This window comes from Humulus lupulus, chromosome 9 (genome assembly GCF_963169125.1).
Source record: "Humulus lupulus chromosome 9, drHumLupu1.1, whole genome shotgun sequence".
NCBI lineage: Eukaryota > Viridiplantae > Streptophyta > Magnoliopsida > Rosales > Cannabaceae > Humulus > Humulus lupulus.
Window position 1 is genome coordinate 33892581 of NC_084801.1, and position 12533 is coordinate 33905113.

The window sequence follows — 12533 nt, forward strand, 5'->3', positions numbered from 1 at the left end:
TTCATAGACTAATTTGTGATTGTCTTCATCGATGATATCTTAGTTTACTCTAGTTCAGAGGCAGAGCATGAACATCTCCGACAGGTCTTGCAGAGATTGAGGGAGCATCGGTTGTATGCCAAATTTAAGAAGTGTGAATTCTGGTTACCGGAGGCAACATTCCTTGGACATATTGTTGGTGAAGATGGAATTAAAGTGGATCCAGCTAAGGTGGAGGTAGTGAGGGATTGGGCAAGACCAAGGAACGCCTCAGAGGTTAGAAGCTTCCTTGGGTTAGCAGGTTTTTACAGACGATCTGTGGAAGGGTTCTCAAAGATTGCTGCACCGATGACAGAATTGACACGAAAGAATCTAAAGTTTTTCTGGTCAGTTCAGTGTGAGAATAACTTTTAGGAATTGAAGCGACGGTTGATTACTGCTCCGGTATTGAGCCTTCCTTCGAAGAGAGGGAAGTTTGTAGTATACTGTGATGCCTCGAGCTTGGGTTTGGAATGCGTGTTGATGCAAAATGAGAAGGTTATTGCTTATGTGTCACGGCAACTAAAGGAGTATGAGCAGCAATATCCTACCCATGATCTAGAGTTGGCAGCGGTGGTAATCACACTAAAGGTTTGGTGACACTATCTATATGGGGAGAAGTTCGAGATATACACCGACCACAAGAGTTTTAAGTACTTCTTTACACAGAAGGATTTAAATAAGAGGTAAAGGTGTTGGCTAGAGTTGGTAAAAGACTATGATTGTGATGCTTTGAGCCAATGTAGTGGCAGATGCTTTGAGCCGGAGGGGCCCGAGAAAGATGTTTAGTTCTGCACAGATGTCAAGAGAGTTGGCATAGGAGATGACTAGAGCAAGGATAGAATTGGTTGTAGGTTACTTAATCAATATCACTTTAGAGTCGACCTTTCTGGAGAGGGTAAAAGAGGGTCGGATGCTTGATTTATCGCTGTAGGAGGTTAGAGAGAATGCCCTAGCTAGAGTGGCTAAGGACTATTCCCTATTAGAGATAGGGTTATTACGATATAAAGGTCGGATCTGTGTCTCGGCTGATTTGGGGATTAGACGAGAGATACTCGATGAATCCCATACTACACCATACTCACTCCATACAGGCACCATGAAGATGTATCAAGATCTATGGATATTTTATTGATGGTTTGGGATAAAGAAGGATGTGGTGGAATACGTGGCCAAGTGTTTGACCTGTCAGTAGGTGAAGGTTGAGCATCAGTGACCAGCACGGTTGCTACAACCATTGGGTATCCCCGAGTGGAAATGGGAGGACATTACGACGGATTTTTTGGGAGGTTTACCCAGGTCAGTGGGGCTGCATGACTCGGTATGGGTGATAGTAGACAGATACACCAAATTAGCTCACTTTTTGCCAGTTAGGATGACCTATATTGTGGATCAGTATGTGGAGCTATACATGAGGGAGATTGTACATCTCCATGGGGTTCCCAAGTCTATAGTGTCAAATTGGGATCCCCTTTTTACCTCCAAGTTTTGGGGTGGTTTACAGAAGGCTATGGGGACTCAGCTGAAGTTCAGTACGAAATTTCATCCTCAGACTAATGGATGGTTTGAGAGGACGATTCAGGTATTGGAAGACATGCTCAGAGCGTGTGTGATAGACTTTGAGGGGTCTTGGAGTAAGTATCCCCCATTGATTGAGTTTTCATACAACAACAGTTACCAATCAACGATTGGAGTAGCTCCATATGACATGTTATATGGAAGAAGGTGTAGATCACCCATTCATTGGGATGGTATGGGTGAAAGAAAGTATTTGATCCTAAGCGTAGGGAGGTGGTTCAGAGGACTAATGAGGTTATCAAGAAGATCCGAGCTCAAATGCTCACTTCATAGAGCAGACAAAAAAGCTATGTTGATCCTAAGCATAGGGACGTGGAGTTCCAGGTAGGGGACCACGTGTTTCTACGAGTCTCACCACTGCAAGGGGTGAGAAGGTTTAGGAAAAAGGGCAAGTTGAGCCCTAGATTTATTGGACCTTTTGAGATCCTGGAGGGGATCAGGTAGGTGGCCTATAGATTGGCACTGCCATCGTCATTGTTGGGAGTTCAAGACGTATTCCACATTTCTATGCTTCGAAAGTACATCTCAGATTCAACTAATGTGTTGAAGTATGAGGACTTAAAGTTGCAGACAGATTTTTCATATAAGGAGCGACCGGTTCAGGTCTTAGACAGGAAAGACAAAGTTCTATGGAATAAGAAGATTCCTCTAGTCAATATATTATGGAGGAATAGCAGGGTCGAGGAAGCGACCTGGGAGCTTGAGTCAGCGATGTGGGATCAGTATCCCGAGTTATTCAGGTAAATTTTGAGGATGAAATTCTCAATAGGAGGGGATAGTTGTAACGGCCTAAAATCACTAATAATGCTTAAGAATAATGATTAGTGTGCCGAGAGGGCATAATTTGTATATGTGTGACTAAATGATTAAATGCATAATTATGTGGCATGCATGAATAATATGATTATATGGATATATTATATGCATGTTTATGAGTATTAGATATGCATGTGGGCCATTTATAGCTTATAAAGGCATATTGGCCCGTTTATGGCATAAATGTAATTATTTGTGATAAATTGTTGAGACCACATTATTATGTGAATATAATTGCAGTATATGGCTCGAGACGGTCCTATTGAGCGGATTAGCGAAATAGTCACAACAAGGTTTAATACACGGCTCGGGGGGAGCCTGGGGGTATTTTGGGAACTATTAGATGTTGAATAAATGTTTGGTAATTAATTGGACATGACAGGGTTGATTGGTTGGTAGTAGGAACACTCGAGGAATTATCCGGAATTGGGAGCGAAATGACTATCTTACCCTTGGAAGATTAATAAGTTTAGAGGGGCATGGGGGTCATTTTCTTAAGCTAGGGATGAGCTCAGTAAGTCTTAGGATATATGTAACGCCCTAAACTCCAGGGACCGTTACGGTGTGCCTTGTAAACAGTGCTAAACTCGCTAGTCGAGTCATTTGGCCAAAATCGTGTAACTAAGTATGATTAGCGGTTTAGGGATTAAAATTTTGGTTAAGATATAACGTTTCATTAGAACGTTTACTATATACATTGGGATCCCGAAAATATAATTTCAAACTCTATTACAAGAAAATATTTACAACAGGCCGATCTAAGCGGCAAAACAGGGTTTAACCCTAGTTCCTCTCCTTCAAACCTCGGCCGTGGCGGTCGAGCAGCTGCATATGTACACATCGTCACCTAAGCTCTCCAACTCAAGGATAGTCCAGCTTTCTTTTGCCTTTACCTGCACCACATAGCACCCGTGAGCCGAAGCCCAGCAAGAAAACTTAATATGCTCATGAACAGTTATAACATGTCATTAGATCATAAGGCACACGCCTAGCAGATATAGCCCTATTCAAGCAGGCAAACAAATTCACGTAACAATGGGTATCCAGGATAAGAAATCCTGCCCTCTTGAGTGGATGACTATGAAGTCAATCTCAATCAGATAAGTGAAGTTGACTAATAAGTCACTCTCTAAATAGATGACTGATAAGTCCATCTCGGTCAGATGACTGATAAGCCATCTCAGTCAGATGACTGATAAGTCCATCTTAATTAGATGACTAATAAGTCCATCTCTGAGGTCCTATACCCTCCTAGCCATGTGACAAACTGTCACCTAGGCCTTTGGCCCTGGCTCTAGTAACTAGTCTTAGACTAGGCAAGCGCTTATAATTTTCATCGACCTTCAGGTCGGTCCAACATTAATACCCCATATGAGTCATTCAACGCTGATATCGATTAGATCTAATCTTCATTTGGCTCTGCGTTCATGACGCTATGCCATTTCTGACTCTTAGGTCAGTATCCCTGACTAGTCAGTACATATACAAGTAAGCAATGCCACCAAACATATATCACATATCCAATATCCGAATATAAGACATTCAGCATGCTTACCTAACAACTGCTAGCATAATTAGGACCATGCATAAACACAGAGGCTCAAGCTCTGAACAACCTCATATTCAATACTCATTGCATGCCCTAATCACATGTTTCTCGTGCAACACATGCATCACATTTAATCACTTGACATGCCTCAACAATAACCATGCATGTCACATTTAATCAACCAACATGCATCAAGAATAACCATGCATGTCATATATACACAGGGTGCAGTTTTCTTACCTTTGGTCCAAGCACAGGTTACCAATAAATGAGCCACAAGCACGATCCTTACTCCAAGCCTCTAGTGATAACCTAGTCACAACCATAAACGGTGATCCAATGAGTTCAAGTTCTAAAACCAATCCCGGAACCAAGACCTAGCCTCCGAGACATCAAACGCCACCAATCCGGGTAGTAGGAATGATCCCGAGGCCTAAGGTTTGAGTTCCCATGACTAAAAACCCATTTTGGTCACTTTTCCTCTTTTGAGACGCGCCCCAACCATTAGAGCCGCAGCCCCACTCAAGTCAGCCCAAAAATCCTCTCTGACAGCAATTAGAGCCTTAGCTCTACCCAATAGAGCCGCAGCTCAAATAGCCCATCAACACCAAACCACCAACTTCTTCAAGCTTGAGCCGCAACACCCAAGAACAGAGCCGCGGCTCAACCTCGAACCCAGCCAAAGAAACTCCATTTCTTCATCTAAAATCCTTTCATAAACATATCCAAACATCTCCAAACTCAAAAATCAAAGTTCCCAAACATCCCCCATGATCCAAAACCCATAAAACCCAAGTCTCAAATCACCCAAAAACACATCAAAACACAAAATCCAATTCAAGCTTAAAAACTTAAAACTTGAATTACCTCCAATTGAGTTGTTTCCAACTAAATCCTTCTGCTAATAAGCTTCAATTATTCCCTAGGATCGCTATGCCTCGATCCTCGCTTGAATCCGAGTCCTAGAACTCAAGTTTCCTTCGAAAATGCGATCGGGAGACGAAAGTGGAACTTAGAGGGAGAGAAAACTTCCTGAACGTTCGTTTATTCTTTTAAAAGGTTACTGCAAGCTTAAGTAGCCTCAACCAAATCCTAATGCTCGGGGTCCCGAAAACACTCTCGTGGACAAAATAGTCAAAACCTCCAGAATTTCCCCCTGATCTTACTAACTCCCAATTTATCACCAAATATTTATTCCCATTACCCAATAACCCGGTAATGCTCTAAATACCCCTTGACTTACTTCAAGTCAAGCTTAAATCTCTTTGTGACTTTCCCACTAGCTTACCTCTTAGGATCGTCTTGTACTGAGTAACCCTAGCATAACCAAATAATAATAAAGCACCACACACATATCACATATATGCCAAAGATACCTGAAATGGCCAAAATATGAAAATCACCCAATTACTCAGAAATGAGTTCACATGCATATTTAATACACCTAGACATGCATATTATCATTTAATAACATAATAAATCAATTATGGCCCTCCCGGGCTCCTAATCAAGGTCCTAAACCTTATTAGGAAATTTGGGGCATTACAATATACTTAGAAACTTAGAGAAGTAAAGGTAACTAGAAACTGAAGGAAGGTTCAGCTCTCTCACGATCTCTCTCACGATCTCTCTCACTTATACTAGGAAGTTGGGGAGTCTTGAGGAATTGAAATATTCATCCAGGAAGTTCAACTGAGAACTTAGGAGAACTAAGCTCAAGAATTGAAGGTTGTTGTTGAGGGTTAAGCAGCTAATTGAGGTAAGCTCTAATCACTGAATTTGTTGAAGAATTTAGATTATTAGGGTAGAATTTAAACTGAGTAATTGAATGAAGATTTCTACTAAATTGGGGTATTGATTCTAGTATAATTGTTAGGAATTTTATGATTAAAGCATGTGGTTAAAGGTCCTAACTCGTATCTAGGCTTGGTTGTGGTTTGGAGGTCTGATAAGAATGAGATTCTAGGAAAATTGGCTGGAAATGAGAAAACCCATGATTTTTGGGTTCGAAGGGGGCGCGTCGCGACCCAGCTCATGGGCTTCGCGGTGCGTGTGCAATGTAGGCCCTGGGTGTGCTCTAGGGTTTGGGGTCACGCTGCGACCCTAAGGGGAAAGTCATGGCCTGCCTCCCCTGTGGCTTGGGTTCTTGGTCTCTAACTTAGGGGCAAGATGCGACTCTTGGGATCATGTCGCGCTCCACCTGCGGATTGTTGCCTTAGGTTGGTTTCTAGGTTTGGTAAGGCTCGGGGGCTCGAACCTAGGCACTCGGGACAATTTCTACTACCCGGTTTAGTATAAATTGAGGTCCCGGAGGCTAGTTTTTATTTCCTAAGTATTTATTTGGATTAGAAGTTGACGATTGCCCATTGGCCACTATGACTAGGTTTATTGCCAAGGCTCAGGACTAAGGATCGTGCTCAGGACCGTTCTATTATCTCCACTCGGAATTCAAGGTAAGAAAACTACACCTTGTGTGGTTGTAAAGGAAACTGAGATTCCCAATTATTGATTGCTTGTATTATGCGTTTGTAAGATAGATTTGTCATACAAGAAAGACCGGCCTAAGAGAGCCGAGGCTAATGGTAAGCGTATTGAGCGCAGTCCGACCTAAGCGAGCCGGGGCCAACTAGATCAGCAGGGGGCTCGACCTAAGGGTGCCAACTCTGATTACTTAAGATTATGTGATTATCATTAATTAATTGAATATTTGTGCTATGTTTTATGTTTATATGAGATAAGTTTGATTGATTATTCTTATTGCTACATGTGATTGTTGTTTTGGTTTTCTTGCCGGGCCTTGGCTCACCGGTGCTACGTGATGCATGAAAAGGAAAGTATAAGTTGGATCAACCATGAGTTAGAGAGCTCTAGGAGCGAGGTGTACATTGTCAGCTGCTCGTCCACCACGACCGAGGGAAAGTACAGGAACAGAAGCCTAAAAACTTGTGTTTTGCTATTAGAATGGCCACTAATTGTCTATAACCTTTGAGAGTTTGTAAATTGTTCTTTTAAACCCTGTTTTTGGGATCCCATGTACTAAACATCTACTTTTAATGAAAAATTAACCGATTATGATTAAAATCTTTTAAATTTAATCCAATTTTTAACTTTAGGATCACATTTTTAATAAAATGTCTTGATTAGCAAGTCCTGCACTATTTTAACTACACAGTGTAATGATCTTGGTTATCCCAGGGCATTACATTGATGGATTCCAAGCTTTGGCCTTTTTTCCTTCATGGCATTCCTAATGCTAATAAGGTGTAAAAAAGTACATGCATGTTTAGTAGATCTTGATTCAACAATCCAAAATCGAAGAATCATCCTCTAAAATCACATGCATCCAAGATAATATTTCATTATCTTGGGTTCCATATGCCTTGAGTACCGGGCAATCTTGTCCAAATTCTCAGTCTCCTTGCAGTTGGAAACACAACTTTATTATAATTAGACCTTGCTCAAAGATGTTTTTCAGCATTTGGTGCCTTGCCCGTGGACTTCATGTTCTTTTTATTTGAATTTCTTCCTCATTTGCTCTTCGAAGAAGAAGCTTAAGGCAACTTCTCCTTGAGCATGTCTGATAGTATTAGCCTTCTTTTTTTTGCTCGGTCCACCATCAACAATCCTCCTTAAAAGATTTGGTGATTGTTGCATAGGAAAAATAGGAATATATTTAATTATCACGAACTTGATGTTGTCCATAATCAACACCATGTTGATGTTTGGACAAACATTTCGTGAGGATCTCACCATAGAGTAACCTTTTAGAGTTTAGAGAGTGTATGGGGTCTAAAGCCTAGACTTATGATTATCAACTAAGTATAAATTAAAAATATTTATTCATCAAAATTTTAGAAATAGCATAACATACAAAATGTTTTAAGATAAGCAAAATAGTAAAACACTTGTCTTCTATTTCTTAGGTATTTCAACTAGCCATGAACCCATGTGTCCCAGTAGGCGAGAGTCACAAATATTCACTTAGTTAAGTAGAGAAGAATCTCAATTAATAAAACATCATAGACTTTTATTAACTATGTATCCATCCGATCAAAGTAACGAAAATCCATATGTCCCGATAGGGGAGAGTCACAAATATTTCTTACTTTATGAGTTTGACCCACGATTTCGTTTATTATAGACCTAATTCCTAAAGTCACTATAGGGATGAGTTTATAGAAGGTCCATATATAACCATCTATCCTAAGAAACTTAACCATGTTAAGAAGTCCAGTGAACACCTTGCGTAGGGAGCAGAAATCAAAGCGTCATGAGGCCCCACTGAACTCTAACCTTATTAAATCAATGGTGGAGATCGAATTCAAATTTTAAAAACTCATTATTAAATCTTTTAGTATTTTATTTATTTATTTATTTTTGAAAAATATCAACTTAGGTTGGTCAAATTATTACAATAACTAATAAACCAACTTAGGTTTGCCAAATTATTAAAATAATCAATAAAACAACTTAGGTTTGCCAAATACTAATAAACCAACTTAGGTTTTCCAAATTATTAAAATAACTATTAAACCAACTTAGGTTTGCCAAATTATTCAAATAATCAATAAACCAACTTAGGTTTGCCAAATTATTAATATAATCAATAAATCATAGTTTATAATTTTCCACTAATTCTAAAATTACCATTGAAAATTAATCCAAAGATTAGAATTAATTTGTTTCTAAACAATTTTTAGGTCAACTAAAAAGAATAACTTAATATAATTAAGTCTAACTTAGGTAAATGGACATTAACAATTCGAGCTTGCATGGAGAAGAATTAGGTTCACTATGTCAGACCCGCTACTAAGGCTCTCTAACTTCCATACAAAGCCCAAAAGGACACGAATTTCAACATTCGTTTTATTAATTGTTATTCAATTGATTACACACAATCTAGTAATGCAAAACAAATAAGCCTTCACTAGTTGAACTACCCACAAGAGAAGAATTTAAACTTTAAATTTTCAATTTGCCCCAAATATAACCTAACATTTTATGAAAGTTTTATTTGAGTTTTTCCACATTTTTCAAAACAAAAATTGGGTCATGTTACTATATGAGCATGTATTGTTAAATTATGCAAATATACAACAATAATATACTATTTTACAAAATTATCATAATTAATTAACAAATAATTCATCAGATAAAATTCAATATAATTAATTAAACAAGTTGCAAATTATTAAATTAATTAAAATAGAATTTATCAAACAAAATAAAATTTTAAATAATTAATTTAAATTAGGTTGTTAAGTTGTTAAGAATGACAAAATAAAATATTTTAACCAATTTTAAAATATCTTTTACCCAAATTTAAAACATCCTAAAATATTCAGAATTATGAGATAACCAATTTTAAATTTTTTTAACAATAAAAATATCTTGAATAATGAGATAACCAATTTTAATGTTTCAATTATAACAAAATAAAAAGAATATCTTAAAATATCTTGATTATCAAACAACATTTTTCAAAATATTTGAATAAGCTAAAATATCTAAAATAATTAAACAATCAATTTAAAATATTTTAAACTTAACTACACAAAATATCTAATTTATACAAAAAATAAAAAAATAATTTTTTTTTTTGTGAAAAAGTATCGCCACAAGGTCCAGCATCAACGTCCTACGGACGTTGGTACAGACGTCTGTATAGATCCGTACAGACGTTAGTATGTCCGGGGTCCCAACAACTCTTTCATGCGTGCCCAACACGCATACTGCCCAATCAGTCCAAAACATTTAAAAAAAAATATCTGTGCAGTTTTTCAATCCCAAAACAAGCTAAGAACAACCTAATTATTGCTACATTTACATAACAAAACATAAACATGCACCAATAACATGTATCATCCAATTAACACTCTAACATATCAATCAATTTCATACATGTTCATTCATGAAAATAAACTAGCAACCTATGCCTCTAAGGCCAGATGCTGGAAATCGCATTAAAATGATCTTTGTTTATTTTCATGCAATTTACATATTATCAAAAATACATGCAAATTCCTAGAACATACTCCTATGAAATTGATACAAATACAGAGTAAAGTAAAAACCTACATTACAATGCGGAACTGGAACAACTCCTTCCTTCAATCTCTCTAACCCTTGGTTCCTTTATGTAGTAGAGTATTATAAAAAGGTTGAACTAGATCAGTAACACAGCCTTCCTCACCAAGCCTTTGATCAACATAGAACTAGTGTGGGCTGGTTCTCAACACATGAGATAGATAAGAGAAGAAGAAGAAAGTGAGTAGCTAAGAAATGATTAGATTATCTAGGTTTTCAATTACCCAATGAATCAACTGAGACTAACTTCTGAAAAAGCTAGATATCATATTCCTTATATAGGCAACTTAATGAGATTTATTTAAATTAATTAAAAATAATAAACAAAAATAAAAGTCTTGGGCTACCACAAATGGACGTGGGCTCAATCGCTTTGTTTTAAATTTAAATCCCAACTAGGCCTAAATTCAAAACATTTTTATTTATTTATCTTTTAATTAATTAATTAATTAAATCCTTATTCAAATCAATTAATTATAATTTAAAACTTGATTTAATATTGTTTATTTATATTGACACCAATTTATCAATATTAATAAATTTGCCAAAGATTCTCCTTTTTTCTCTAAATCTCATATCTCTATAAAATTTTCCAAAATTGACCTAGTAAACTTTAAAAATCCTCATTGATAATTAAATCAATTAATTGAGACATTCTAGATGATTTACTCAAAGGTGATGCGGGGACCATGGATCCATGAAATGAGGCTTCAATAAATTACCGTGAATTTATTTACGAATAATTTCATTACCTTATTAATTCATTATGACTCCACTATAGACTCATAATTGAACTCTTGAATTCATAGAACGTATTTTCCAAACCACAAATACATTATTCATTATTATAACCATTATAGTCAATCAATCCTCTATCGATGACTTGCTAACAAGCTAGGTGCAAATCACTGTTTTACCCCTCATCAGTATTTTATCCGTAACTCTCACTAACTTCCTTATAAATGATATTTCTCTTAACTTGATCACAAAAATGAGATCTCAATCATTTAACCTTTTGAACAAAGCAATTAAGGAAATCATATTTTCACTTCTCATATAGAAGTTATAGATTTCATATCTATGAATAATACTCTCACTCAATTACACTACTAAATCTCTAAGATGTAAGTATGGGCTAGACCGTAGGGTAAGCTTGTAACGAACAAGTCAAAAGATTTAAATAATATAATTACACTACTACAAAATACCCTTTACGGGACACTTTTTTAGGACACGCACATAAATGCAAGTCTTTAAAAATATTTATGAAGTTTTTAGGACACTCATTGAGAGTCCTAAAAATACGCAATTTAGGACTCGCAATGAGTGTCCTAAAATAAAATGCGAGTCCTAAAAAAATCTGGGCTATAAAAATAAGTGTTTTACTTAATATTTTTAAGGACTTTCTTTGGGAGTCCTTAATACTCTTTAAGGATTCGCAATGAGTGTCCCAAAAGAATATGCGAGTCCTAAAAAATCTGTGCTAAAAAAAAAGTGTCTTACTTAATAATTTTAAGGGCTTTCTTTGGGAGTCCTTAATACTTTTTTAGGACTCCCAAAGCAAGCCCTTAAATATTTTATGTAAAACTCTCAAAAGGCAGCCATATATTTCGAAATTATTATAGGGTTACATATACTTAAAAAACTATACACATTTGGGTTTTATTACTCAAAACCCACAGCAACCACACGACACTGAAGGAGATGAACGGTTGAATGGCATGACCAAGGCTGAACGGCTGAAGGAGATGAACGGCAGCAGGTGGTGAACAGCGCTCGACGGCAGTGATGTTCCAGCATTCTCGGCGGCGTCGACGGCGGTTCCAGCGTTTCAGCACTCACGGCGGCGCACTACAGCGGCTCCAGCACTCACGGCGGCGCAGGTCTCGGCTCCAGCAGGCTCTCCAGCGGTGCTGGTTGCTCACAGTTCCAGCCGTGGGTTCAGGTAGATATATTGCGAGTCACTCTCTCTCTCCCTTTCTGGTTTGGCACTGCCATTGGCTCTCAATCTCTCATCCTCTCTCAACTGTGGACTAAGGCTTGATGAAAAAGGGACAAGCAGGGGCTAAGGTCGACAATGAAGGGATATCGACAGAGCTCTAATGGCGAGGGCTTGAACGGCGCAGGCGAGGGTCGACTGTGTCTTCATTGAAGAGGTCGAACAGGTAAGTTTTTTCCTCAGCTTTTTTTTTAAAATATCTGGGTTCAAAATGGAGATATGTAATATGATATTTGGGTATATATTTTTTGTTTTGAGATCTCTGTATATATTTGGGTTTAAAACTGGGTTCAAAACTGAGATTTGAATTGTGGGATTAATCATTTTCCTTAGTTTGTTCTTATGTGAGATCTAATGGCTAGAAACTGATCATCATCTTCAAAATTGAGGTATTGTAGCACTACTTATTACCTCAAGATGCCTAATTTCTCTGCTATGAACTTCATTGATTTTATGTGTTAGATTGATTTATTTGAATCGACAAGT